The sequence below is a fragment of the Coloeus monedula genome, assembly GCF_965178545.1.
Source record: "Coloeus monedula genome assembly, chromosome: 2".
NCBI lineage: Eukaryota > Metazoa > Chordata > Aves > Passeriformes > Corvidae > Coloeus > Coloeus monedula.
In genome coordinates, this window is record NC_138782.1 from 58233806 (window position 1) to 58239910 (window position 6105).

Consider the following 6105-nt stretch of genomic DNA (forward strand, 5'->3'; position numbering starts at 1 on the left):
TTTCTTATTCCACATTGTTCCCCCCCTTCCCCTGCCCTTAGCCCTGGCCTCTCCCTCCGGTTCTCCCTATTGGTTCCAGTACCCCAACTCCGCCCAGGTACCGCCCCTGAACCCCTGAGAAAATCCCCTGCGCCCGGAGCAGGTGTATTTGCGCCGCTGGGAACCGGCTGGTCAGCGTGTGACAATAAAAGTTCCTCTGAGATTGCCGTGAGGGACCCTTCTTCTGCCTCCTTTACTGTCCCCGTGTTGCGGAGCTGACAGCTGGCCAGAGCAGGGGCGCGGGGCCGTCCGGAGGGACTGCGGGAGAGCGGACCTGCCGCTCTGGCCTAAGCAGCCCCGCTGCACCCTCTGAGAAGGCTGCGGCTTGCTAAACCCAACCAAACAACGCAACAGTTTTCCTATGAAACATGACACTAAAATAATACCTTTAAAACAATTGAAGTGTAATAGTTGACGTCTTTTCCAGAGCTTGATGCTTGTAATTCAATATTAAATTGTGGTGAATACTGCCATCATACACACATGAAAAATGGTACTGTTTTTGTATTTCTGTTACTTTCGTGTGAGTGGTGATACCTGTTTTGTCTACATTTAAGCATATTAGTGCTGAGTTACCAATTTTAACAAGTACCTGTGTCATAGCTGGTCAAATACTGAAGTGAACTAAATAAATGCAAATCACATGATGCCTTTAGGATTAATCTTAGTTTCTAAGGTGGGATTTGGGTCATCTTTATCTGGGTTAAATAGCTCACCTAAATCAGTCATCCAAAGTGCCTTGCACGTTCAATGGAGAAAGGCTGGCCAGAGGGTGGCTTGCACTGTATTGACATGAATGGCTGTTCCTGGAATTGTACAAGTTGTCACATCAGTCCTGTGTGCTGGCTGCCTCTGGAGAGAGCTGTCCTACCCTTGCTTACCCCCTTCAGCAGTGACTGCACATGGACACAGTTCAGGTGAAACCCAGAAGGAATATGAGTGGTCTTCTAGCACTTCAGAGCTCTGAGGGTTAGTTGGTAAGTCTTGACACAGGAGAACTGTCCCTTCTGGAAATGGTTAGCCACTGGATTAGTGTAACTATTATAAAAAAAATTCCCTTATGACACATCAGATAAATTAAATCTGGGGGTACCCAGTTACAAGGACGTACCAGATTATGCTCTTCAAAAAATTCTAGCAGTGAAATATAGGGACAGAAATCTTTAAAACTACGCTTAACACAACAAGTACAGTGATGAAATAAATCCATGTTGAGGTATAAGGCCGAACATTAAACATGTTTCAAAGAGAGAGGAGTTCATGGATCATTGTATTCCAAAGTTGTGGTTTTGGCTGGAAATGGATTTTCTCTACGTAAGGGTTTGAGTAGAAGAGTGCAAGCATAATGTAGGAGTAAATCAAGTCTCAGTTGACATGAAAAACACAAGAGATCTTGGATATTTGTTACTGCACTGTGCAGATCTCGACTCGGTGAACATTCTGCTGGTTTTGTGATGGGTCATTTTTTCTTTTTATGAAAATATTCGGCAAAAAGTTATTGGAAACCACCACAACAAGACTGAACAAATAGAAGGAAAAGTTCTTAGTACACCAATAGCAGCTAGATACCATAGTGTATGTAGTTATTGAAATGGAGCGAATAAAATTAGGCAAAAAACAACAACAGACAGTAGACATTAAAAAAAAATTAACGAGTTTCAAAAGTTAAATACTAGAAGTAGATACTGGCACAAAAAAGTTGGTGGATCAGTGACTCCCTAATTGCTTTCTTTTATTTAAAAATTGCTTACTCTCTATCAAGGGAGTGTAAGAACAAAACAGAAGTTTATTTTCATCCTCAACTCTTCCTGTGCAAAAAGTTACACTAAAGTAAGGTGATGTTTGCAACACTGCCATTCGAAGTGGGTAATGTAGAATACCCACAGTGAGTTTCAAATTGTTTCAAGTTACTCTTCAGCTGGTCTCTGTTTCATTTCCACTGATTTTTTCCAACTTTCTGGTCACATTGAGTTATAGGAATAACAGAGGGCATGTATGTTCTTAAAATTAGTCTGCAGGCTAATGCTTAATAATCCATGAGCTCCCTCCATATTCCTGTGTTGCTTAGAAGCAAAAAGAAAAATAGGAAAACAAACAGTGATGAGAAGAGATCAGCAGCCTGCCCAGCTCTGCCATGCTTGTGATTACTGAGGGAGCCTCCACAGTACCACCAGCCCCAAAGTCACTAACAGTGTATTTGCTCTAGGAGGTAGGAAATGAAAATAAGCTGGGAATGCTTGTTTAAATTGGTCCACTGCCCACTCTGGCAAAAAAAAATTTCAGGGGCTTTTGCTGTGATTTTTGTCACCTACGGCATCTGCTGACTTAAACCAGGCTCCTAAGAGCTCATCGTTTTAGAAAATTCAGGTCACCTAACATGCACGCAGAACGGAGTAGCCTTCAATATTTAGGCTGTCAGTCAAAAATCTCCAGAGAGTTACATGCCTGAAATGCAATTAAGGATGAAGAGCTGAATCAACACTGCGAGAATCTGGGCTGGTTGTTGCCAAATTTCTTGATGTTTCAAACCTGATAGGCCAGAAAACAATTCCATCTGGGCAAATGGCCTGTTTTTGCAATCAGGATTAAGCTGACAGAAGTTTTCTGTAATTTGTCTATTTCCTTCATAGTGTGGACTTATTGTTACATTAGTTAATGGGAAGAAAAAATGTTTAACAGCTAATGTGATCCTTTATGTGGCGTGCCATCTGTGTATAGTGTGCTGAACGTCACTGGCTGTGGGAGAGAGGAAATCATAAAGAATTTCAGCCTTGTCTTCTTTACTGTCATTATCTTGGGCAAGTATGATAAATAATCATATTTATGTTCTGGAGCATATACAGTTTAAATCAACCTATTAACCAGGAAGACATTCTTCACAGACTTTGGAAGGCACAAAAAAGACATTATCTCACCATAAGCAATCCATTTCATGGATGCTGAGCACTAGAAACTTAGAATGGAGTGAACAAGACAAGTTATTTCTCCTTTCACATTTAAATAAAGCTATTTGCAGAGACTTTATTCAAGCATATTTGGGGGCTAATCCTGAGGTTCTGGAAGGGAACAAATCAGCTTTTGTAGACTGTTATGCAGAAAGTTTAAGAAATTTTTAATCCTCCATGTCCCAAAATCATCAATTTTATTTAATTGAACACTCGTTTTTATGAAAGACTTTCTGCTGTTAATTGGAGCTTCAAGAGAATCAGTTCAGTTATTCATCAGCCTGACAACTGTGGATCCTGCTGTCCTTCCCATCTGAGGTGTTACTCTGATCATCAGCAGAGCAGGGAGGAGATAGCTGACAATGAACTATTCGGCTATGGGTGCAGTTTTTGCCCTGCGATGGCTGGCCCCCACTCTAGCTCAGCCACACTCACCTGCCAGCACAAGGCTTTCCTCTCCCAAGGATGGAGGTGCAGCACTCACTCACTCACTCACTTCAAAGAGTTTGAGCAGTCGGTGCCATCCACTCTGCAGCACTGCCCACTCAGCTATAGGAAAGTTTCCCAGACCAAAGCTCTGTTGCCATATGGTTTAGGGACATGCAGGAACAGCGTCTGCCTCATTAGCTCCTGCTGAAGCTGTTTCATTGAATGTAAATAACACAATAGTTATTACATTGGAGAGAAAGAGGAAAAAACCTCAGGAGCTGACTCACAATTTTGTGGTCAAGCTATTCACTTGGGATAGGAAAGGGTAAAGTTCAAGAATAACTAACATGAAGGGGGAACAGTTTTGACAGTGGAGAGGGATGCCTCCTGTGTCAGATATGCCCCAGGATAGCCTCCTGGGACATGAAGACCTATTTCAAATTGAATGCTTTGCTCTTCCTTACAAAAAAAAGCAAAACAAAACAAAAAAAAACAAAAAACCAACTCAGAATGGGAACATTTACTTTCATGGTTGGTTGGATTTTTCCAGCACGGAAACATTTTCTGTATTCTTCCCTAGAAGAAACATTTTCACCACAAGACTGAACTTATTTTTATCGTGCACCACTGGACTTGATTTGCATTTGTCTCTTCTGTAAGGCCTCTGGAGTTCTTGCAAGCAATAGCAACTGATTAAACTCTATTCCTGATTCCTATTCTTCCCCTTGGCTGTTGGACTATGACTTAAAATTGATAAAATGTACTGGACAGGTTATTGTTCTCTACTCTGCTTGGCTACGCAGCTTATTTATTATTTGGTACAACTTATCTCAAGAGTACTGTGGAGATGATTTGCAGAAAGTCTGGGATTTGCTCATATATCTGGGTCTGGTTCATTGCTTTCATACTCTGTTGTTGTACTGAGACATATGTAGATCCATACTAGTTCTTTATTACTTCTCCTTTCATTTGGGTCTTTTTTTTTTTCTTTAAAAGGAAAAAAAAATACAAGTGGTTTTAGATGTGTGGATTTTGGATGCTCACAGTAAGGGCTTTATTGATAGTAGATAAACAGAAAATACTGACAAGTACTTTGTTTGCAGCCCTTTAGAGGAGAAGGACTTTCAGATTGGGCACAGAGGGTTATCTGCCTTCTTAAAAAAATTGCCTTACTACATTATGTATTTGTACTTGTAATATATTTGAATGTTCTGTGTGACCATACTGTGGCTCTGTTATAGAAATCTGTTCTTATGGGTCACAGGTTTATTTTTATGTCATTTATGAGAACACACTATGAATTAAAGAAAATTTACTGCAGTGGTCCTGTTGAAAAATAGAAGCTCACACATCAGGGATGACTTACTTGATGCCAAACACTATTCTGATATCAAAGTACATAGCAGTCAAAAACAATGCTTTGCAGCCAGTGCTTTTCAATTAATGTCCTGGATTTTTATTCCCAATTCCTATAGATATCTGCAGAAGCATATATCAAAATTCCCAATGTTAAAAAATTTAAGTGAAAAATGAAGTGCACCTTAAAAACTATACCATAAATAGTGTAAGAAATTAATCTGAATTTTTAGACCAATTACTTCTGTATAGTCACAAATGATAATAACTTTGCTAGTAGGCTGACAAGTCAAAATAGAAACACTTGTTTTGAGTTAAGCTGTTGTTTCCCTCTTTGTTGTTAAGCACCATTCTTTCTGTCCAAAACTTACTGCTCTGGACCCTACTGACATTAAGAAAGACCAAGAATTTTCTGTGTGCCAGCTTTTGCTGCCAGATAGAGAATGTTGGAGAAGAGCTTTTTTGAGTCCATGTTGGAATCCTGTGGCCCTTTGCTGGCCTGACCTCAAACCAGCTATAACATGGTGGGTTTTTCTAGGGTTTTCTTTTGGGTTTTGAATTTCTTTAAAGCTGAAACTTTGAAGCTCAAAATCCTCAGAAGGAACAGAAAGAGAAACCTCATGCAAACAAATACTGCTGATCTTTACACAGCTTTGATCTCTCATATATCTATAGTGCCTTTCATCATGAAGAAGCCCAATAAGATTTATAAACTGCCTTCAAAGAGAAATATCTTATCCTCTGTACCACAGTGTGCACACCACTGAAAACCAGTCTTCAGAGCAGATGACCTATACCACAGTGTGCACACCTGGAGCATGATGCATATTAACTGGCAGTAGGGAAGTAATTAGCAAATACAGAGGAAAAACATTATTTGGCAGGATCTGCAATGCCAGAGAAAATAGTAGAGACCTCACATTTTAATGTCATATTTATCTTAACTGGAAAAAGGGGCATCTTCCCTTAAGGGACTAAGGAAAACACAAGGGCAGCCTGATAGCATGTTATCTCAGTCCTGGACACTGCCTCAATTCCAGTTAGCCACTACTTGTGATCACTTGGAGACTGTCCGCATCCCTGGAAGCTGTTGCCTTGGGGGGGATTTCAAGAGGAAAACACGTAAGATGCCAGCAGTGTCTGCACACATGAGCATGCAGGCACGCAGGCACAGTGTGGTGATTGCATTCTTGGCTCCCGCAGGTGTGTGTAGGAGAGGGCCAACTGGGCAAGCTGCTCCAGCCCTGCGCCACCTCAGGACTCCTCAGCTGCCCACGTAGCAAACACCCAAGCCTCTCTGCCCTCCAAGACCCTCCAAGGCAGACAGCACATGTTA